Genomic DNA, 23819 nt, shown 5'->3' with positions numbered 1-23819 from the left:
GCTTCCATTTCCCTAGGGGCAGTGTCAGTGAAGAAGTTCTTTTGGCATATGTCTGAGATTTTGTTGCCTGTGGATTCCACTAGTATTTTTATGGTTTCCAGTCTTTGTTTAAGTCGTGTATCCATTTTGAGTTGATTTTTGTGTATGGTTAAGTTGGTGATCTAGTTTCATTTTTTTGCGTGTATCTGTCCAATTTTCCCAACACCATTTATTGAAGAGACTGTCTTGACTCCATTGTATGTTCATGCCTCCTTTGTCAAATATTAATTGAGCATAGTGGTTTGGGACGATATCTGGATTCTCTATTCTATTCCATTGATTTATATGTCTGTTCTTGTGCCAGTACCAGGCTGTTTTGAGAACTGTGGCTTTGTAATACATCTTGAGGTCTGGTATTGAGATCCCTCCTACTTTATTCTTCTTTCTCAGAATTGCTGTGGCTATTCGGGGTCTTTTTTTATTCCAGATGAATTTTTGGAGAGTGCTATCTAGGTCGGTGAAATATGCTGTTGGTATTTTGATGGGGAGTGCATTGAATCTGTAGATTGCTTTGGGTAGTATGGACATTTTAATGATGTTGATTCTACCAATCCATGAACATGGTATGTTCTTCTATCTGTTTACATCTTCCTCTAACTCTTTTTTTCAGTCTCCTGTAGTTTTCCGTGTATTGGTCTTTTACCTCCTTAGTTAAGTTTATTCCTAGGTATCTTAGTTTTTTTTGGTGTGATGGTAAATGGGATTGCTTTTTTAGTCTCTCTTTCTGTAAGTTCACTATTGGTATATAGAAATGCCATAGATTTCTTGGCGTTAATTTTGTATCCCGCTACATTGCCGAATTCATTTATTAAGTCTATTAGTTTTTTGATGGAGTCTTTTTTTTTTATGTACAATATCATGTCATCTGCAAATAAGAACAGCTTTACTTCTTTTTTTCCAATTTGGATGCCTCTTATTTCTTCTTCTTGTCTAATTGCAATGGCTAATACTTCCAGTACTATGTCAAACAGAAGTGGTGAGAGAGGGCTTCTCTGTCTTGTTCCTGTTCTTAGGGGTAATGGTTTTAGTTTTTGCCCATTGAGTATGATGTTTGCTGTGGGTTTATCATATATAGCTTTTGTTATTTTGAGGTATGATCTTTCTATTCCCACTTTGTTGAGAGTTTTTATCAAGAAAGGGTGTTGAATTTTGTCAAATGCTTTTTCTGCATCTATTGATATGACTATGTGATTTTTTTCTCTCAATTTGTTTATGTGATGTATCATGTTTATTGATTTGCAGATATTGTACCATCCTTGCATTCCTGGGATAAATCCTATTTGGTCATGGTGTATGATCTTTCTGATGTACTGCTGGATCCGATTTGCTAGAATTTTGTTGAGGATTTTGGCATCTATGTTCATGAGGGATATTGGTCTGTAATTCTCTTTCATTGTGTTTTCTTTATCTGGTTTTGGTATTAGGGTGATGCTGGCTTCATAGAATGAGTTTGGAAGTGTTCCTTCCTCTTGAATTTTTTGGAATAGTCTGAGGAAGATAGGTTTTAGTTCTTCCTTCAATGTTTGGTAAAACTCTCCTGTGAAGCTGTCTGGCCCCGGGCTTTTGTTTGCCGGAAGCTTTTTGATGACTGCTTCAATTTCTTCCATAGTTACTGGCCTGTTGAGCTGTTTAGATTCTTCCTGATTGAGTTTTGGAAGATTATATTTTTCTAGGAATATGTCCATTTCCTCCAGGTTGTCCAGTTTGTTGGAATAGAGTTGTTCATAGTATTTTGTAACAATCCTTTGTATTTCGGTGGGGTCTGTTGTTATTTCACCACTTTCATTTCTGATTTTGTTTATTTGGGTCATATCTCTTTGCTTCTTGGTGAGCCTGGCTAGAGGTTCATCAATCTTGTTTATCCTTTCAAAGAACCAACTCTTGGTTTTGTTGATATTTTGTATTGTTTCTTTGGTCTCTATTTATTTATCTCCGCTCTCATCTTTATTATTTCCTTCCTTCTGCTTACACTGGGCTTTTCTTGTTGCTCTCTCTCTAACTCTTTGAGTTGTTGGGTTAGGTAATTTATTACTATTGTTTCTTGTTTTTTTGCAGTAGGCTTGTAGAGCTATGAACTTCCCTCTCAGGACTGCTTTCACTGTGTCCCATAGATTTTTGGATTGTTGTGTTTTCATTGTCATTTGTTGCCATGATGTTTTTTATTTCTTCCTTGATGTCTTTGGTAACCCAATCATTGTTTAATAGCATGCTGTTTATTCTCCATGTGTTTGATTTCTTTGGATTGTTTTTATTGTAGTTGATTTCCAGTTTTATGCCGCTGTGATCTGAGAAGATACTTGATATGATTTCTATCTTCTTTAATTTGGAGAGACTTTGCCTATGTCCTAACATATGGTCTATCTTTGAAAATGACCCATGTGCTCTTGAGAAGAATGTACATTCTGTGGCTTTGGGGTGAAATGTTCTGAAGATGTCGATTAATTCCATCTGGTCTAGTGAGTCATTTAGGATTGATGTTTCTTTGCTGATTTTTTGTTTAGAGGATTTGTCCAATGGTGATAGTGGGGTATTAAAGTCTCCTACTATGATTGTATTGCTGTCGATCTCTCCTTTGATGTCTTCCAGGAGTTTTTTTATGTATTTGGGTGCTCCTGTATTGGGTGTGTATATGTTTACAAGAGTTATTTCTTCTTGTTGGATTGCTCCCTTTAGTATTATGAAGTGGCCTTCATTATCTCTTGTTATATCCTTCACTTTGAGATCTAATTTGTCAGATATAAGTATTTCTACCCCAGCTTTTTTTTCATTTCCATTTGCTTGCTAAACCTTTTTCCATCCCTTCATTCTAAGTCTGTATGCGACTTTTTTTCTGACGTGGGTTTCCTGTAGACAGCAGATATATGGGTTTTGTTTTCTTATCCAATCAGTTACCCTGTGTCTTTTGATTGGGGCATTCAATCCATTTACATTTAATGTTATTATTGATAGGTACTTATTTGTTGCCATTTTTATTCTATACCCCTGTGTTCCTTCTTTGCTTCCTATTTCTTTTTTTTACAGCAGACCCTTTAGCATTTTTTGCATTGCTGGTTTGGTGCCGATAAATTCCCTTAGTCCTTTTTTGTCTGTGAAGCTCCTGATTTCACCTTCAATTTTGATTGATAGACTTGCTGGGTACAGTATTCTTGGATTCAGACCCTTCCTTTGCATCTCTTTGTATATTTCATTCCATTCCCTTCTGGCCTGATGAGTTTCTGTTGAGAAATCAGTTGCTAGTCTGATGGGGGTTCCTTTGTATGTAACTTTCTGTCTCTCTCTGGCTGCTTTTAAGATTCTTATTTTGTCGTTGGTGTTTGCCAATTTAATTATAATGTGCCTTAATGTCATTCTTTTGGGGTTCATTTTGCTTGGGACTCTGTGAGCTTCTTGGGTTTGTGTGGCATTTTTCTTCCCTATATCAGGGAAGTTTTCTGTTATTTCTTCAAACAGGTTTTCTTTTCCTTGCTCAGTTTCCATTCCTTCTGGTACCCCTATTATTCGGATGTTGTTTTGTTTCATGTAGTCCCGAAGTTCCCTTAGGCTCTCCTCATGCTTTCTAATTTTTTTTCTAGAAGCTGTTCTATTTGGGTATTTTTTTCCATCTTGTCTTCTAGCTCACTCATGTAGTCCTCTGCTTCTTCTAGTCTACTCTTGATGCTTTCTATTGAGTTCTTTACAGCAGCGATGTCATTTCTCATTTCTTCTTGGTTCTTCTTCATTTCCTCTTGGTTCTTACTCATATTGTCAAATTCGTCTTCCATTCTTTTCAGCCACCTTATGACCATTTCTCTGAATTCTTTCTCTGATAGGTTGCTTGCCTCGAATTCGTTTACTTCCTTTTCTGGAGATGCCTGCTTTTCTCTCCTATGGGGGCTGTTTCTTTGTCTCCCCATGGTCTCTCTTCTCCGGATGTCTGGTTATATAGTTCTCTCTCTCCTTATCCCCGCGAAATCTGACCTTTTCTTAGTGCAGTGAAGAGTTCCTTTGAATCCGTGTGTTTGCGCAGATTGGGGGCCGGTGTTCTGGTGCTCACAGCTGTTCAGTGTTCGCCATTGTCGCGGAAAGTCAGGCCTCCAATTAAACCCTCCTTTCTTTGCAACATGGCGAGTTTTTCTCCTCTGAGCCCACTGCTCCGGGAGGGGACCCAGCCGCTGTGGGGCTGCAAGGTCAGGGGAACCCTGCCTAGCACTCCTCCACCTTCTCCTGGAGTTTAGCTGTCCCTTAGCTTGCCAACAGACACTCCCCTTGCAAATCTCAGCTGTTCTTACTCTCTGCCCCAGGACCAGGCTTAGAATACGTCCCTATTCAGCTGCCATTTTTCCTACCTCGAAGAAAAACTTTTAATGAAGAGGTGAAATAACTCATTGGAGGGAGGGAGGTTAACTGAGTCAGCCACTAGGGGGCACGTGATTTGGGGTCTGTAACTGAGAATTAAGGAAATGGGATCTTGGTGGCTTCTGGTAGCAAAGGAGAGATTATTCTCCTTAAATAAGAAACCAGAGAGAGAAGGAGTTTTCCTGATCTCACCTCCCTGTTAGAATGAATGGTTATTTTTACAGGCAAGTCAACAGGTATTTGGGAATTGAAGGAAAATGTTGAAGATGTTTCTGGAGTGGGGAATCTCATTAATGTAGGTCCCAGTGGGATTAAGCTAAGGACACATGGCTGGAGACATTGGTGAGAGGGGAGAGCTGGCAGCATGACACTGGCCATAGGACATGGGACAAGAACCACAGGGATCCCAGTATCAGAAGACTCTGCTTCTCTATTCATCAGAGCACATGTAAAGGTTCCATGTGATGAGGGGGTTTCAGTTTCCATATAGAATGTAATTTTTATCAAAGTAATCCCATTTTATAGCCTTTATTTTCAATTTCTTCAGGCTCCTCAAGTGTGTAAATACCAATGGGATTGTATTAACAGAGATAATTTAAATGTCTTTGGACAGTGCCTCCATCCATATAGTGCTGCACCTCAAGTCCCTGGCCCCAGGGAGACTCACATGTACTCACACACAGGCCTTTTGTGGTGTTCTACTTCAGGTTCTAGGGTGGTTCTTATGCTAAAGTTGTGTTAAGAGTATTCTTAAAAAGAGAGCATCTTTTAATTTGTGTGTAATAATAATGCTGTGATTTTGTTTAAAAATGAATCTGGCACTAGCTGGTTTGGCTCAGCGGGTAGAGCGTCAGCCTGAGAACTGAAGGGTCCTGGGTTCAATTCCAGTCAAGGGCACATGCCTCAGTTGCAGGCTCAGTCCCCTGTAGGGGGCATGCAGGAGACACCTGATCAATTATTTTCTCTCATCACTGATATTTCTATCTCTCTCCTTTTCCCTTCCTTTTTGAAATCAATAAAAATATATTTTAAAAAATGAATCTGTATCATGACATATTTATAAATAAGGTTATACAATATATAGGATTTACTTTGAAATAATGTTGGAGCCATGCCTCTTCCCCTACCAGTGCTCCCTTACCTCTCTGAGCTGGAGCTGGAGCCTGAATCTGTGGGTTGCATGGCTGCGTGGCCTGCAGGTCCTGCGGGTGGGCTGGCTGGCCAGCCCTTCATGACGACCAAGAAAGCGGGCTCAGGCTGGAAATAGAGATCGAGTGCTGCCACTGTGACTGCTGGTGGGAGTGGATCCTCGAGCTCATCAAGCAGTTGCCCCCGAAGCTCATCATCAGTGATGACATGACAGAACTTCTCCTTAGGGAGCAGTAACTGAAAAACACCCCATACACTCCAGCTGACTGAGGTCTAAAAGCATCTGACCACCTACCTGGGACGAGAGAACCTCAAGTCAGAATTTCTCCAGAATCCAATCTGATCATGGCCAAATTGAACTATGTGGAAGGAGATTATAAAGAAGCTCTCAACATTTTTGTATGAGTGGGCTTTCAAGACTTGCTGGTGACAGCAGTCCCTCTGAACAGGTTGTGGTTGATGGCAGAAGCCTATGCTACCAAAGGACTTTGTTTAGAAAAGTTGCCTATTTCCTCATTTTCCAGTAATCTTCATGTGGACTAGAAACAGCATGCCATCACCTGTTATGAGAAAGCAGTGGACATTGTGCTCCTGTACTTCCAAGAGTTAGAAAGGATAATAGTGAGGCAATTGGCAGAGATCTTGTTGTGGGGTATGTGTGAACAGAGCTACTGGAATTCTCTGGAGGATCCACCATTCCAGTCACCTCTGGATGATCCTCTCTGGAAAGGAGCAAACACAAAAACCTACACCCTCACTTGAAAAACCTGTGTCTACTGAGGAGAGAACTTTTTTTTTGTCTTCAAGAAAATCGTGAAGAAGCCCTGTTGTTATTGCTGATTAGTGAATCTATGGCCAACCTGGATGCTGTGCTGAGCAGGATACCTGAGCATAAGAGTGACTGCCTCATCAGTCTGCAGAGAGCTTCGGTGGTCTATGATTTACGGATTGTTGCTCTTGGAAGAAGTGACCAATATGAGATGCTGCTTGAGTGCTTAGAAAATGCCATGAAGTTTTCCTTTGGGGGAGTTCCACCTCTGGTATCAGTTTGTTCTGTCACTCATGACTGCTGGAAAATCTGCCCGGGCCCATGAAAGTACTGAAAGAATGCATTCAGCTAAAGCCTGATGACACCACCATCTCCCTCCTCACTGGGGAGCTGTGCATGGGCTCTATTTACTGGTTGGAAGAGGATAAGTTTGCCAAAACTGTCGTTGATGCAGGAGAGAAAATATCTGAGTTCAAGGCCAAAGGCTACTTAACTGTGGAACTCACGTAGAGTCTGCAGGCCACTGATGCTTCCTTGGCTTTTTCTAAGCACTCCAGCAGCATCTCATATTGGTCTCTTCTTCCAAGAGCAACAATCCATAGATCATAGACCACCAAGGCTCTCTGCAGACTGATGAGAAGGATACAGGAGGTCCTGCAGAGAAAGGTGCTTCTTGCATTTCAGAGGGTCCACAGTCTATTACCTACAGATCATCAGGCAGCTTTCTACCTGGCTCTGCATCTCACCATCACCAAACAGATACCAGAGGCTCTGGGGTATATCTGTCAAGCTCTTCAGCTTCAAGGCTATGATGTCAACTATCTGCACCTCCTTGTCCTCTTGTTATCAGCACAGAAGCATTACCATGATGCTCTGAACATTATTGACATGGCCCTGAGTGAATATCCAGAAAGTTTAATACTACTGTTTTCCAAAATGAGGTTCGAGTCACTCTGCTGGAGCTAGATGAGGCACTCCTCACTTATAAGCTTATATTACAAATATGGAAATCCTGCTATTTGTAACCAATCCCAGTGATTCTGGACATGGGAGTAGCCTGTTAGATAGAACCATTGCAGATAGATGACAGCTTAATACAATTACTTTGTCAGACTTCAGAGACCTGGAGACAGGTTCTGTCCATGCTACATCCACTTAAGAGTGGATCAAGAAAGAAAAAAAGAGTAGATCAGGTTTCTCTGCAGAGAAACTTTCCCAAGCAGGGGCCCTGGATGACACTGGCACAGATCTGGCTCCACACAGTTGAAGTATACATTGGCATTGGGAAGCCCACAGAAGCCACAGCCTGTACCCAAGAAGCTGCCAACTTCTTTCCAATGTTCCACAATGTCCTGTACATATGTGGCCAGGTTGCCTAGCTCCAAGGAAACATTGATGAAACCCAGTAGTGGTACAAAGAAGGCTTATACATCAACCCCACCCATGTGAAGATCATGCAGCTGATTTTTCATCAGCTGGGCCACTACAGTCTAGTGGAGAAAATTTTTCAGAATGCAGTGTAGATGAACTCAATGGCCCATGAGGTCTGGAACGGGCTAGGTGAGGTCCTCCAAGATCAGGGCAACAATATCACCGCAACTGAGTGCATTAGGTAGTTACAAATCAGAACCATGGAGCTGGAGGCCAGCTGCCCCTAGGTGCCCTTCACCATCCCTGTGTGCTCTGAGCAGGTGCCTGCCAGCTTCACTGTTGTTCAGGCCAAGGAAGCCCTGCCTGGGATGTCCTGAGTAGATAAGTCTGCCATACTGAGATCCAGGATGAATGTGCGATTGACCACAGTGAACTAAACAAACACCCTGAATCATTGCTCTCTCCATGTGCATTTCTGTTGTTTCTACCAGCCCAATAATCATTTTTTAATCTACTAAGATTGTTCAAAATGGATTATATTTTGTTAGTTTACATCTAAGTTTTAGTAACATGATTATGGAATTAATTAACAAATGTAGAAGAATATATTCAAAGTTAAAATTTAGGGTTACAATAGATTATTTTTATCAGAGCTGTAAAGAAAGATATTCTCTTCTCCTCACCACTCATGCCCCACCCTTGGACCAGAAACCACATGTGAATCTTCTTTTTCTCACCTCAGTACTAGTTCAAGTCAGGACACAACTGACAATTTCTTGGTTTTGATGTTGTTAATTGTACCATCTGATTAGTTACGGTCTTCACTTAGAACAAAGCCAAAGCCCAAGAATATTTATATTTTACCAATATATACCTGTTGCAAGAGGAGGAAATAAATATGAATTATTTAAGTTTAACTCTTTTATGTGAATTCAGTTTATTTGTCAATGGAAATATGTACAAAGAAGTTTCAAATGAAATATTTACTAACATTCCTTATAAATGATAGACACTTGAAATGGAAAAATGCTGTTTATGTAAAATTATTTTTATTTATTTTAATTTTTAATTAATTTATTTTAAAAGTATATTTATTATTGAAAGTGTTACAGATGTCCTTTCTTCCCCCATTGACCCCCTCCACCCTGCTTCCATCCCCAGGCCTCCACCAGGTGGGAAGACATTAACCAATGAACTTATATGCATATATGTATGCAAAAAAGTGATTTTTAAATAGAAAAAAAGAATGTGGTAGAGTGAGGTGGATATGGGTATAGATAAAATAAGATTGGCCATTTGATAATAGTTAAAGCTGATGGTGATAGGTACATAGAAGTTTATTTTATTATTCTGTCTAATTATATACATATAAATAAATATATGTATATTTACATATGTATATATTTATGTATTTGAAATCCTTTATAATAAAAAAGAGAGGAGGGCTGAAGCCGGTTTGGCTCAGTGGATAGAGCGTCGGCCTGCGGACTGAAAGGTCCCAGGTTCGATTCCGGTCAAGGGCATGTACCTTGGTTGCGGGCACATCCCCAGTAGGGGGTGTGCAGGAGGCAGCTGATCAATATTTCTCTCTCATCTATGTTTCTAACTCTCTATCCCTTTCCCTTCCTCTCTGTAAAAAAAAAAAAAAAAAAAGAGAGGAGGAGTGTCATATGAGTTGGCCAGAATAACATATATTCCTATATAGCAGTGGTTCCCAATATTTTTTGGCCACGCCCCACCGAAGCATCTTTAAAATCCTAATGCCTCCCCCCACATGACATATAATTCTTATTATTCAAAAAGTGAACTACTATTCATGTGGAGGAAGCCTAAAAGGCTCTTAACTTGGTTGAAACAAGCTTCCAAAGAACATGACATCCATGAAAGATAAAAATAAAAGAACGAAGAGACAGTTGAAGTACTGAGGAAGAAATCACTAAGAAATTGTTAAAAATTAATAATATGAAGTGATATGAAAAATAGCAAATAAAGTTTCAAAACATATAATAGAGAACTGAAATGCATAAATATGTCACAATATATATTTATATGCTGTATATGAGGCCCCTAGAACCATAAAAAATGCAAAAAAAATTCACTGTTAATAACTCATTCTCAAATTTCTCCTCTTAAAAATCAAATTGCCCTCCTGTGGGGTGTGTGCTCCACGTTGGGAATCACTGCTATATAACTTGTTGGACCAAGTGAATCAGTATTTCCGATTTCTTGTCTCCAACAGTAGCCTGGATTCATTTGCAGAACTTATTTAATACAAGAGTTAAACCAAAGTAAGGCAAACACCAACCTTAAGAAAAATGAGGAAGAAGTTACATGTATCAGAAGATATGACTACCAGAAGGATCTGGAACAAGAACTTTAAACTTAGTCTCTGAGATCTGCCTCAAAAGGGGAAAAACACCTCAAGAGTCTATTGAGAGCCCAGAAGTCACCCTGGACCATGTGACTCAGTTGGTTGTGCATCATCCTGTGCACCAAAATATAGCTGGTTTGATTCCTGATTGGGGCATGTGCCAGGGTTGTGGACTTGATCCCTGGTGGGGGCTAATTGATGTTTCACTCTCACATTGATGTCTCTCCTCTCTGTGTCTCTCTCTCCTTTCATCTCTCTTTAAAAATCAATTAAGAAAATAAAAAAAAGAGGAAGAAGAAAAGGAATAATCCAGAAGTCATCTTCCCTAACAGCTGATGTCAATGGCGAGGAAAGCTTCATAGATCTAGTACAATTTTGAATGCTCGGGTGCATTTAAATGTGATAGAAGAATATAGCATAATGGCTAATTGCAATTTTATGTGTGAACTGAAACCAGCCACCTCGGGTAAACCTAAGGACTCTGTTGAAGTCACACATTTAGTTCTCACAACTAGAATGCTGTGAGCAAGTGAAGTGCTAACTGTAACGTCCTTCAAATGCTGTGGGTAGCTGCCATGCTAGGGCCAAATCTTGCTTTGCTTGCTCCAGCATAATAGTAGGTGTTGGTACCTCTGCCAGTATCTTAGGAAGAGTGGAAATGCCCCAAGCTTAGCATCAAGAGAGTCCTTGAAAGTGATTTCAGGGCTATTGGGAGTTAAGATTGCAGAATTAGTTTGATTTGTTTGTCAAGTTCCCAATAATAGCTGTGTGGGGGTATTGGCATGATGAATGTGTGGATGAATTCTGAAGCAATGTCTATGATGAGAAAATAAATTTCTAAAAATGCCAAACAGTTAGTAAAAACCCTTTTGTTTCATTGGACATGTGATAAATGCCACTTCATTCTTTTCTCTTCTCCTTCCATTGCTGACCTGGTTGCTCTTCTATGACATTTGGAACCTATGAAGGATAGTTTCCTGCATATTTGGTAGCTGGTAAACAAAGATGTTTGCATAGCCAGAGTCTTCAGTGAACTGAAATGTACACAACTACTAGTTACAAATCAGAACCATGGAAAGGGAAGCGACAATTCATGGTGCCTGATTTTTCAGACATCTTCCCTACTCAGTTTACTTATAATAGCCATGAAGCAAAATTTATTTGACATCTCAGTCAAGTCACACCTCCATATTAGAGTAGAGCTTAGCCTTCTATAAAGTAGATTTATAGAGGAAATATTCTAGGTCTCAGCACATCATCCAATAGTATTTAAAACAGAAGATCATCAAAGGGTGAATAATTTGGTAGAAGGCCCCAGTTGCAAAATCCTTTCAGTGGACTGCTTGATTTCCTGGCTATTCTGCTCCATAAAACAGGGTTGTGCAAGGAGGAAGAGGAGCAGTGTGTTCCCCTCTCCCGAGATTGCTCATGAGGCAGCAGATAGCTGGTGGGGGGAAGGGAGAGGTGGGGAATACCCACAGGAGCTGACAGGAAGAAAGTTAGGCCACTGAATTCCATCTCTGAGAAAATAATTTTGAAAAGAGGAAATTGCTTCCCTTAGTTTCTTTTACACATTAGGAGTCTCATAAGCTTGTAAGGAAACTGTTAAAGATGAATGATCTCAGGTAGGCTACAAGCAATTAGATAATAAGTTGTTTCCTAGGAGTTATAATCCCAACACCAGAGATCCACCTATAATCACCTCTCTGGGCTCCTTCAGCAATCTGTACTCCCTTTAGACACTCATTATCTGGTGTGGTAACAATTTATTTGTCTCCATGTTGTTTGCCAGCTAGACTGTGCCCTGAAGGGCAGCAGATACCTTAACAGTGGTCGGCAAACTCATTAGTCAACAGAGCCAAATATCAATAGTACAACGATTGAAATTTCTTTTGAGAGCCAAATTTTTTAAATTTAAACTTCTTCAAAATAGACTCGCCCAGGCCGTGGTATTTTGTGGAAGAGCCACACTCAAGTGGCCAAAGAGCTGTATGTGGCTCACGAGCCGCAGTTTGCTGACCACGGTCTTAACCAATTCATCTCTGTATCCTAAGCACTTAACACAGTGACCACAGTGACTGAAGTAGAGTAATAATTCATTACTAGTAAATGTTTTCCAGTGGATGGATGGAATGAAATAGAATGTCATTCTTTCCATTTAGTGACTAGAGTTACATGTGAGAAGATGAATTATTTCTGTTCAGGATCTAAGCTTCTCTACTGTGAAAATCTAATAAATTTCCAGTTAAAATCAGGAAGCATGTGAACAATTACTATGTAGTATAACACCTCTAAGAACAGTGGGGGCACTCTGAAGAAATACAAGGTGTGTTCCCTGTGCCCCAAACCACTGAAAATGTCATTGGATGCAAATTAATAAACCTGTGAAATAGTCAAGCAAAAAGGGAAGATAGTGTTATAACCAAGAACCAGATTATTGATATCAAGTTTTAAGGAGTTTAGAGAAATGAGAGGATAATATAGCTCAAAATAGAACAACCACACAGAGATGAGGGTAAGACACAGGAGCAAATATAAGGTAGTAGACATTTATGGCATATCTATGCAATAGCCCTCCCATTTCCTGGGAACTGCCTCCCACCCCCATCGACATGATTCTAGCAAGCATTTCACTTTAGCTGAGCAGATTCAATTATTCTCTAGTGTATTTTTTATTTTTAAAGTTATTTTTCATTTCCTTCTAAAGGCTTTTTAGTTTTTATTGTGGTAAAAAACACACATAAAATTTACTATTTTTAAACATACAGTTCAGTGGCATTAAATACATTTCCAGTTTTGTGTGACTATCACTTATACTTATTAACCTTTCAAAAGGCTAATAAGTATAAGTAAATAGGCTGGGCTTAACTGATGGTAAGCTAGGATCTAGAATTAAATGACAGAAAACTCAAATTGACACTTAAGTCCCAGAAACTAAGCTTATTTCCCTCATTTTATTTTTAACTTCTCAGCCTGAGACTGCATCAAAGTTAAAGACTATGGGCCATCTCCTGTTCTCTGGCCAAAAGTACAGGCCCCTGGTAAGAGGAGATGCCAATTCTCTGTTTTTAGGAGAGGCTATTTCCTTAGAATGGAACCAGGCTTCTGGAGGGGAACAAGGTAGTCTTAGGCAGGCCAGGGTGTGTATATGGGCAGTATGCTATAGAAAAAAAATGAGGCTTGAAGTTAAGAAATCTGGAGTCTGGTCTCTGGTTCTGCTGCCAACTCTGTGGTCTTTAAGTCATTTGACTTCAGTTCCTTCATTTATGAAATGAGGGCTTTATACTAGATGGGTCTTTTGAAGTCTCCAGTTTAACATCCTGATTTAGAGTATGAACATAGTTTTTCTTCTTGATTCCAGTTTCTTGTAGACTTGTGGTCTTATTGAAGGATCTCTTGAATTGATATTCAAAGGATCCAAGCCTTACACCTGAGCCTGTTAAGAGTGCCTTGCTAAAGGAGGCCACAGACTGCCTACTTCTTCTGAACTGTTGCTCTCAAGGACAAGTGAAAGTAAGGGACAAGCTTCAATGTGGTTTTAGTTAGGCCTCATTATCCTTGAGTAATTCCTACTACTAATTTACTATTCACGTGTATGACCAAGTCTATAAATGAATGTTGTGTCTGATCAAATCTGTAAATGAATGTGGAGGGTTCAGTTCTCCACCTCTGGAGCCCTCTAGCCTTCAATAGAGTTTGAACAAAGGTATTCAGAACCATTCAGACCAAAAGGCAGGAGGATTAGAAAATATCTGAGGCTAAGACCGAGAATGTACAAAAGAATCATGATCAAGAGTTTGTACAATTTAAGTCATTAAATTAAGAAACAAGTGAAATAATGGACTAAACGCTACCAAGGAGTAATAGTATAGGTAGACTAATTCAGATCCCAGAAATGTTTCCAGTTTTTCAGGGGCAATTATGTTTTTCCATATTCTTATTTATGCACATGGTAATTCTTTCTTTGGTCTCATATTCCACAAAAGAGAACTTTTCAAAGCCATAGCATATAATAAATATGTATGTATTTATATATATTTAATAAACTATTGCCTCATTTATTACCCCATTTAGAAGTCTTCAGTTGAAAAGATATAAGACAGCATGAAAAGAAATTCATATTCTAAAAATATTTAGACATAGCATAGTTTGTTGTTTTATTAGTTTATTCAGATTAAACTTCATCTTGGATCTTTAATCTAAGACAGTTTTCAAGTCCTAGATCTCATCTAATTCACCTTAGCTGGTATTAAGCTGCTTCTCCACAAGCCAGTAGGACATTTCCAAGCATGCTGTTAGTTTTTACAGTTACACTTATTCTGTGAACTGTCCCCTGGTGTCATCCAATCTTTCCTTCCTTGAGTATGGTACCAAGAAAGAAGAATCAAGGTAAAGAAAAAATAAAATAAAAATCAAAGCCTGTTTGGTTTCATGTTTCAGGGTCTCCTGGCTAAAATTCCCCAAAGCTGCAAAGACAGTGAGGTAGTAAACTGTATCAGAAAATTATAGTGGGTTTCTGAAGGTGCTCCCTACAGTGGAACTTAAGATTTGTATTACTTTCCTAAAAAGAAGAGGATTTTCTTTTTGTATAAATGAATTATTTAAGAAAAAAAGGTATTTTTATACTGGACATTATAATTTAGATCTTCTTTTTCCTTCTTACCTTTCACTCCCACACATGTAGGGAAAGAACAAGAAAACATTGAAGTCTGGACATTTCTGAATGAAGTTGGGGGAGGCACCCACGGTGGTTAGCATTTAAAATTTAGAAATATTTACAACCACAAACTCATTTGTTGAGCTTCTTGTACTCAAACTGTCACTTCAACACATGCCAAAGCTATAAAAATACTCTTGTTTACAATTTAAGGTTTTCCTCCACGTCCTCCCAGATTTCTTGCCCAACAGAGTGGCATAAATATAAAATACACAAATATTGGGTTAAATACAACATAAAGAGTAAAAACTGGAGGTATGTATGTAATGAGAATAAAGTTCAAAATGTCCAGTCCTGTTATAAATGTCAGGTGATGAACAGAAATCACGTGGTTTTGGCTTTGGCCGCAGGCTCTGTCTCCTGCTCATACTCTATTGACACATATGCTCATTTTCTTCATAAAGGTCCTTTCAAGGGTATTTGCCTTTGTGCTTGGCATCAAGGGCTTTTCTTCTTCCTCACTAGAGGATGTCTCATTCTAATCTTCATCACTGCTGGCATCCAGTTTATTCATATCCTCAAAATCTCTTATGTCACTCTCATCTACCTCATCAACGTCAACAAACTTTCTTTTTCCCACATCTTCCTCATCATCTTCACTATCTTTTTCCTCAGCATCTGAGTCACTCTCTGCCTTCTGCTATTCCAGGGCCTTGGCCAAGGCATGAATGGGGAAGTTGTAGATGTCGCCATACATATCTTGTTTAAGTCTTTCCAGCAATTCCTTTTCAATGACATTGTCCAACTGAGCAGCTATTAATGCTGTTTTCTCTCTTCTTTTTTTCCCCTCTGCTCCACCTTCTCACTCAAAAGAACAAGTTTCCCCTGTCGCTTTAGTGTAAGTTTTCAAATTCAAATTAGGTACTGGGTAATCATGGTGAAACTCAGCTTACACTTGTGTTGAATGAAATGGGGCCAGTAAATTAGATTTTCACCTATTGGCTCCAGTGCTTTCTCATCATTTTTATGAAGCCAGACTGGTTCCCAGAGATGCCTAGGAAAAGCTGCCTGTTCTATCACCTTCATTTACAAGTAGCACTGTCCTTTCTCTTCTTTGATAGTGACATACTAACTGTTTGCCAGGGGACAAGGCAACAAGTTACACAGTCTAGTCAGGCTGTATTCATTTCTGCAAAAGTTCTGTGTCTTAGTTCTTACTTTGAAGGAGCAAAGTTGCTTGGTTCCTAGTGTATCCCAGATAATATCATCAGACTGCATAATGTTGACAATTCAGCATGCAAACCTGGCCAAATCCCGGAAGCAGCCATGCTTCTTCTCCATTTTTAATTTTTCAATTATAGTTGACACACAATATTGTATTAGTTTCAGGTGTACACTCCAATAATTAAACATTATATAACTTACTAAGTGATCACGCCAGTAAATCTAGTATTCATCTGCCACCTTACATAGTTATTACAATCTGACGGACTATATTTTCCATGCTGCATTTTATATCCTACTGACTATTCTGTAACTACCAATTTGTACTTCTTAATCCCTTCATCTTTTTCACCCATCCCCAACACCCCTCCCATCTGGAAACCATTAATGTTCTCAGTATCTATGAGACTGTTTCTATTCTGATTGTTCTTTTTTTTTTTAGATTCAATTGCTGATAGACATGTATTTGTTACCACTTTTTGTTCATATTTTTATCTCATTTTTTCTTCTTGAAAAAATTTATTACATTTAATGTAATACTGGTTTGGTGGTGATGCACTCCTTTAGCTTTTCTTATCTGGGAAAATCTTTATCTGTCCTTCAATTCTAAATGATAGCTTTGCTGGGTAGAGTAATCTTGCTTTTCATCACTTTTAATATTTCTTGCCACTACCTTCTGACCTGCAGAGTTTCTGTTGAGTAATCAGCTGGAAGTCTTATGAGAGCTCCGTTGTAGGTAACTAATTGCATTTCTCTTACTGCTTATAAAATTCTCTCTTTGTCTGTAATCTTTTGCATTTTAATTATGGTGTGTCTTAGTGTGGGCCTCTTTGAGTACATCTTGTTTGGAACTCTCTGTTCTTCTTGGACTTATATGTCTGTTTCTTTCACCAGGTTAGGAAAGTTTTCTGTCATTATTTTTTCAAAGAGATTTTCCATTTCTTGCTCTCTATCTTCATTCCAGCACCCAAATGAGGCAAATGTTGGTATACTTGAAATTGTCCCAGAGGATCTTGAAACTACCTTCATTTTTTTTTGGATTCTTCTTTCTTTCTGCTGTTCTGATTGGGTGTTTTTTTGCTTCCTTATATTCCAAATCACTGATTTGATTCTCAGCTTTATCTACTCTACTGTTGATTCCCTATAGATTATTCTTGATTCAGTTATTTTATTCTTCATTTCTGACTGGTTCTTTTTTTATAATTACTATGTCCTTTTTTACGCTATTGAAGTTTTCACTAAGTTCCTTGAATTACTCACTAATTTCCTTGCACATCTTTATTACCATTGTTTTGAACTCTGGTAGTTTGCCTGTCTCCATCTCATTTAGTTCTTTTTCTGAAGATTTCTCATATACTTTCATTTGTCTTTTTTTTTAATTGAGGTATTATATGTGGACATATCTTACCATTGCCCCCCCCACCCCACACACATACATGCCTTCACCCCCCAAAGTTTTGCGTCCATTGTTTATGCTTATATGCATGCATACAAGTCCTTCGTTTGATTTCTGATCTCCCCCACCTCTCCCTAAATTTACCCCTGTAATTTGGAAGTCTGTTTGTTGCTGTACTGTCTCTATATCTATATTTTTGTTCATCAGTTTATAATGTTCTTTATTATCCATAAATGAGTGAGATCATGTGGTATTTTTCTTTCATTGACTGGCTTATTTCACTTAGCATAATGTTCTCCAATTCCATCCAGGTTGCTGCAAATGATGAGAAATTCCTTCTTTTTTATGGCAGCATAGTATTCCATTGTGTAGATGTACCACAGTTTTCTGATCCAGTCATCTGCTGACGGGCACCTAGGCTGTTTCCAAATCTTAGCTATTGTAAATTGTGCTGCTATGAACATAGGGGTGCATATATCCTTTCTGATTGGTGTTTCTAGTTTCTTCGGATATATTTGCAGGAGTGGGATTACTGGGTTAAAGGGGAATTCCATTTTCAGTTTTTTGAGGAAACTCCATACTGTTCAACACAGTGGTTGCACCAGTCTGCATTCCCACCAGCAGTGCATGAGGGTTCCTTTTTCTCCGCATCCTCGCCAACACTTGTCGTTTGTTGATTTGTTGATGATGGCCATTCTGACAGGTGTGAGATGGTACCTCATTGTTGTTTTGATTTGCATCTCTCGGATAATAAGTGACTTTGAGCATGTTTTCATGTGTCTCTTGGCCTTCCTTCTGTCTTCTTTTGAAAATATTCTGTTTACGTCCGTTGCCCATTTTTTTATTGGATCATTTATCTTCCTTTTATTAAGTTGCATAAGCTGCCTGTAGATGTTGCAGATTAAACCTTTATCAGTGATAGCATTTGCAAATATGTTCTCCCATGCAGTGGGCTTTCTTGTTGTTTTGTTGATGGTTTCTTTTGCTGTAAAAAAGCTTTTTATTTTGATGTAGTCCCATTTGTTAATTTTCTCTTTAGCTTCCATTTCCCTAGGGGCAGTGTCAATGAAGAAGTTCTTTTGGCATATGTCTGAGATTTTGTTGCCTGTGGATTCCTCTAGTATTTTTATGGTTTCCTGTCTTATGTTTAAGTCCTGTATCCATTTTGAGTTTATTTTTGTGTATGGTTAAGTTGGTGATCTAGTTTCATTTTTTTGCATGTGTGTGTCCAATTTTCCCAACACCATTTATTGAAGAGACTGTCTTGACTCCATTGTATGTTCATGCCTCCTTTGTCAAATATTAATTGAGCATAGTGGTTTGGGTCAATACCTGGATTCTCTATTCTGTTCCATTGGTCTATATGTCTGTTCTTGTGCCAGTACCAGGCTGTTTTGAGAACAATGGCTTTGTAATACAGCTTGAAATCTGGTATTGAGATCCCTCCTACTTTCTTCTTCTTTCTCAGGATTGCCTTGGCTATTCAGGGTCTTTTTTTATTCCAGATGAATTTTTGGAGAGTTCTTTCTAGGTCTGTGAAATATGCTTTTGGTATTTTGATGGGGAGTGCATTGAATCTGTAGATTGCTTTGGGTAGTATGGACATTTTAATGATGTTGATTCTACCAATCCATGAACATGGTATGTTCTTCCATCTGTTTACGTCTTCCTCTATCTCTTTTTTCAGTGTCCTGTAGTTTTCCGCGTATAGGTCTTTTACCTCCTTAGTTAAGTTTATTCCTAGGTATCTTAATTTTTTTGGTGCGATGGTAAATGGGATTGCTTTTTAAGGCTCTCTTTCTGTAAGTTCACTATTGATGTATAGAAATGCCATAGATTTCTTGGCGTTAATTTTGTATCCTGCTACATTGCCGAATTCATTTATTAAGTCTATTAGTTTTTTGATGGAATCTTTTGTTTTTTTTTTATGTATAATATCATGTCATCTGCAAATAAGGACAGCTTCACTTCTTCTTTTCCAATTTGGATGCCTCTTATTTCTTCTTCTTGCCTAATTGCGATAGCTAATACTTCCAGTACTATGTCAAACAGGAGTGGTGAGAGTGGGCATCCCTGTCTTGTTCCTGTTCTTAGGGGAAATGGTTTTAGTTTTGCCCATTGAGTATGATGTTTGCTGTGGGTTTATCATATATAGCTTTTATTATGTTGAGGTATGATCCTTCTATTCCCACCTTGTTGAGAGTTTTTATCAAGAAAGGGTGTTGGATTTTGTCAAATGCTTTTTCTGCATCTATTGATATGACTATGTGATTTTTATCTCTCAATTTGTTTATGTGATGTATCACATTTATTGATTTGCCGATATTGTACCATCCTTGCATTCCTGGGATAAATCCTACTTGGTCATGATGTATGATCTTTCTTATGTATTGCTGGAGCCGATTTGCTAGGATTTTGTTGAGGATTTTGGCATCTATGTTCATGAGGGATATTGGCCTGTAATTCTCTTTCATTGTGTTGTCTTTATCTGGTTTTGGTATTAGGGTGATGCTGGCTCCATAGAAGGAACCTGGAAGTGTTCCTTCCTCTTGAATTTTTTGGAATAGTCTGAGGAGGATAGGTTTTAGTTCTTCCTTGAAAGTTTGGTAAAACTCTCATGTGAAGCCATCTGGCCCTGGGCTTTTGTTTGCCAGAAGCTTTTTGATGACTGCTTCAATTTCTTCCATAGTTACTGGCCTGTTGAGCTGTTTAGATTCTTCCTGATTGAGTTTTGGAAGGTTGTATTGGTCTAGGAATATGTCCATTTCCTCCAGGTTGTCCAGTTTGTTGGAATAGAGTTGTTCGTAGTATTTTGTAACAATCCTTTGTATCTCAGCGGGGTCTGTTGTTATTTCACCTCTTTCATTTCTGATTTTGTTTATTTGGGTCATATCTCTTTGCTTCTTGGTGAGCCTGGCTAGAGGTTCATAAATCTTGTTTATCCTTTCAAAGAACCAGCTCTTGGTTTTGTTGATCTTTTGTATTGTTTCTTTGGTCTCTATGTCATTTATCTCCGCTCTGATCTTTATTATTTCTTTCCTTCTGCTTACACTGGGCTTTTCTTGTTGCTCTTACTCTAACTCTTTGAGTTGTTGGGTTAGGTAATTTATTACCATTGTTTCTTGTATCATGTACTTTCATTTGGGACTTATTTCTTTGTCTCCACACTTTGGCTATTTCCCTATGTTTGTTTCTATGTATTAGGTAGAGTTTCTATTTCTCCTGGACTTGGTAGAGTGGCCTTGTGTAGTAAATATCCTGTAGGACCCAGGGTCGTATCCTTCCTGGACACTGTAGGTGTGCTCCTGTGTGGTCTGTGTGCACTGTGCTGTTGTAGTTGAGCCTTGATTGCTGTTGGCATAACTGGGAGGGATTGGCCCTCAGTCCAATTGTCTGCAAGGACTGGCTGTGATTAGGATGGAGGAACTGCTGTGCAGGAGATGCCCCTATGGAGCAGGACTTGCTTCAGTGGGGCTTTGGTGCTCACCAAGTTCACCCCTTGAGTGTGTCAACCGTGAAGATGGTAGGGTTGTAATCTGGCATAGTCTGAAGTTGTCTACTGAGTGCCTTGCCTGGGGCCACCTGGAACAAGCTACAGAGTGATCTTCAGATGGCTGCTACTTGTGCTGGGCTTGGAGGTGCCCAGGATAGATCAAGCTGAGAACCAAGGTGGAATTCTGCTAGTGCTGGGCCTGGGGTCACTTAGAAAGAGGTATGGGGCACAATGAGGCCAGATGCTGTTTGTTTCAGAGATTTTAGTTAAGTCTGAAGTGTGAGCCAAGGTAGGCCATCTGTATGGAAAAGCCACTGGAATCAGCTTTGTTGGGCCCACAAGTTTGGTTGGGTGGGATCTCAGGGAATCACCAGGGTGGGACAGATAGTGATAACCAGATTTATGGAGACTCAGATATGGTGCCCAACTGTAAGCTCTGTTGGGGGGGGGGTGTCTCAGAAAATTAACAATGGCTTTTCCAGTACTTAAAAAAAAACCTTCACCCAAGGATATGTGTTGTTTTTTCCCACTGATTTTTGAGAGACGGGAAGGGAGAGATATGGTGGGGAGAAAGAGGTTGATTTATGAGAGAAACATTGATTGGTTGCCTCCTGAATGCACTCCAACCAGGGATCAAACCACAACCTAGGTCTCTGTCAGCACTTTTGTCTAGCAGAATGTTGTTCCCGCCTGAACCCCGCCCCCTCTACACACACACACAAATCTCACCCTAATGCCTAATGCCACACAATTCAGTTCCTCCCTGTATATCCCTTGTTCCTTTCAAGCTTTTGCCCCAGCATGCTGGAGGTCAGTGGGAATGAATTCAAATAAGTCTGGGTTTAGGACCTTTAAGAGGAACTGCCTGGGACTCCAGCAGCCCTCTGTCTCACTCAGCCACAATCCCCACTGGTTTTTACAGCCAGGAGTTATGGGTACTTATCGTTCTGGTTTTGAAACCATGGGCTGGGTGGTTTGGTGTGGGGCTGGGACCCCTCACTTCTCAGGGGGGAGATCTGCAGATGAGATATCCCATCAATTTTTAAGATTGTTAGCTGAGGATATGTTTTTATTGATTTTAGAGAGAGGAAAGGAGAGGGGGAGTGAAAGATGAAACAGAGGGCCAGAGACCATGGGATACCAGGACACAGGCTTTATTGGAGATCACCCTGCCGGCGCCTTCTAGAGGGGGAAAGGGAAGAGAGAGAGAGAGAGAGAGAGAGAGAGAGAGAGAGAGAGAGAGCTTGCCGGGGTGAGAGTGCCTTTTAAGGGGAGGAAAAGAGGGGACGGGGCTTAGGGCACTCAGCACACGCTGATTGGAGGTTTCATGTAAGGCACATGATTAGGCACCTAGGGATTTAGGAATTGGGCGCTTAGGGTATATGGCAGGTGCTGATTGGTGGTTCAATGTACAGTCCATATAAGGTGTTCAGGAATGTCCGGCTGCAGGTGGAGTTTATGTCATACTCCGTCCATCAGTTGGGGGAAGGGAGGATCTATCATTCCAGGCTTTTGTTAATATTATTTAAAAAAATTGAGAGTCCAGGCAAGGTCAGGGGGTGAAGGTCTATCTTCCGTAACTTCTTCCAGCTGAGAGGGGGCATTGTTAGGGGCGTCTACCCGGGGTCTCAAGGATTCTGGTGTTAGGTTCTGAATTCAGTGCCAGATAGATCTCTCCCACCTTCTGGTTGGAGAATGCCTGCATTATGTTCTGCAAGAGACTAGTGAAACAACACATGAGACATGGGCCAAAGAGCAAAATTAAGAGTATAGATACCAGTGGGCCTAATAGTGGGAGGAGCCATGGAGTAAGTGATCCAAAAACAGGTAGTGTTTTCCGTGCTGGAGGATCTATCAGGGGGAGAGAGAGAGAGAGAGAGAGAGAGAGAGATTAATGTGAGAGACATATCTCAATTGGTTGCCTCTCATATGCAGCCCAACTGGGGACCGAACCTGCAACCTAGGTATGTGCCCTTATTGGAAATTGAACATGCAACCTTTCAGTTTATGAGACAATGCTCCAACCAAATGAGCCACACCAACCAGGGCCCTCACAATTTTTATACTCCACATGTCAGTGTGGAACCAGCCTACTAGTCTCTATTGCCGGGAACCAATTCCAGAGTGTAATAATTATAAGAGTTTCACCAAAAAGTTGGTGATACTTGGGTGGCTCAACAAGGGTGAGCCACATATGTAGTTTACCTGTTGGAACGGCTAAACGGCACTTCCCCCAAACCTGAATAGGATTATTGCTTGCTGCCAGACAGCTCAGGGCATCTTAATCCTTATTGCTTCCTGTTGGCCAAACACCTGAACAACTGTAGGCTATTCCCCAAACTGACAATGCTTCTGTAAACCTTACCCTTTGAAGTGTATATCTCCACCTTACCTTAGGACAAATTGTGTTAATAAAAGCAAGGGTCCTAGACAAGGAGGTAGTCTTTTAGCTCCTTTAGCTGAAGCACCTCTGAGCCCTAATGCCTTTAAAAATTATCTTTCGTCCTTGGACTCCTTTTTGAATCTACGCATCAGCCCCTTTCTCCAGAATGCTGAACCCTTTGTAAGGCTGGGACAAGAATCCCAGCATATGGTGCCCGAACGAGGGACTGGCATGCTTCTGGAGAAAGAAGGATTCACCTGAGCAGAAACACCGGAGTGGTGGTAAAGTTAAACATGCGTAGAGCCTATGTCAGCTTCGGAACCCCCGCGGATCCATAAGTGGGTGAGTTATACTTTGTGTTTAAGTCAGATTATTATGGGGGAAAATTTGGTCAATAGGCAAAATTATAAAGAAATTGGAATATCAAAAGTTACTTTTTAAAATCAGGCTGAAAAAAGAGTGCCATAGTCATCTTTAATGTGGTTTCTTGTTCAAATTAAAATCTTAATTTGTATTTGGAATCTAAAATCTGTTATAAGAAATGAAACCCTTCTGCCGAAACTGCCTCTGGTGCAGGGAAATTCAAAGGTGGCAGGAGAGGGCAGAGCTATTATCTCTCCTGAAATAAGTCT

The 23819-nt window shown here is 39.8% G+C and overlaps 2 pseudogenes across 2 annotated transcripts; one reads left to right on the top strand and one right to left on the bottom strand.

The window, feature by feature from the left end:
* The first annotated feature begins 5605 nt into the window (after positions 1 to 5605).
* On the top strand, positions 5606 to 7451 carry LOC307095399 (tetratricopeptide repeat protein 7B-like; annotated as a pseudogene). Its single transcript has 2 exons — positions 5606 to 6798; positions 6922 to 7451. The product of its transcript is annotated as a tetratricopeptide repeat protein 7B-like (transcript).
* A 7624-nt stretch (positions 7452 to 15075) lies between these two features.
* LOC307095217 (protein MAK16 homolog) lies at positions 15076 to 15969 on the bottom strand (annotated as a pseudogene). Its single transcript has one exon. The product of its transcript is annotated as a protein MAK16 homolog (transcript).
* Positions 15970 to 23819: the final 7850 nt, after the last annotated feature.

This window comes from Cnephaeus nilssonii (assembly GCF_951640355.1).
Source record: "Cnephaeus nilssonii genome assembly, chromosome: X".
NCBI classification, from domain to species: domain Eukaryota; kingdom Metazoa; phylum Chordata; class Mammalia; order Chiroptera; family Vespertilionidae; genus Cnephaeus; species Cnephaeus nilssonii.
This window is presented reverse-complemented; position numbering and strand designations above follow the sequence as displayed.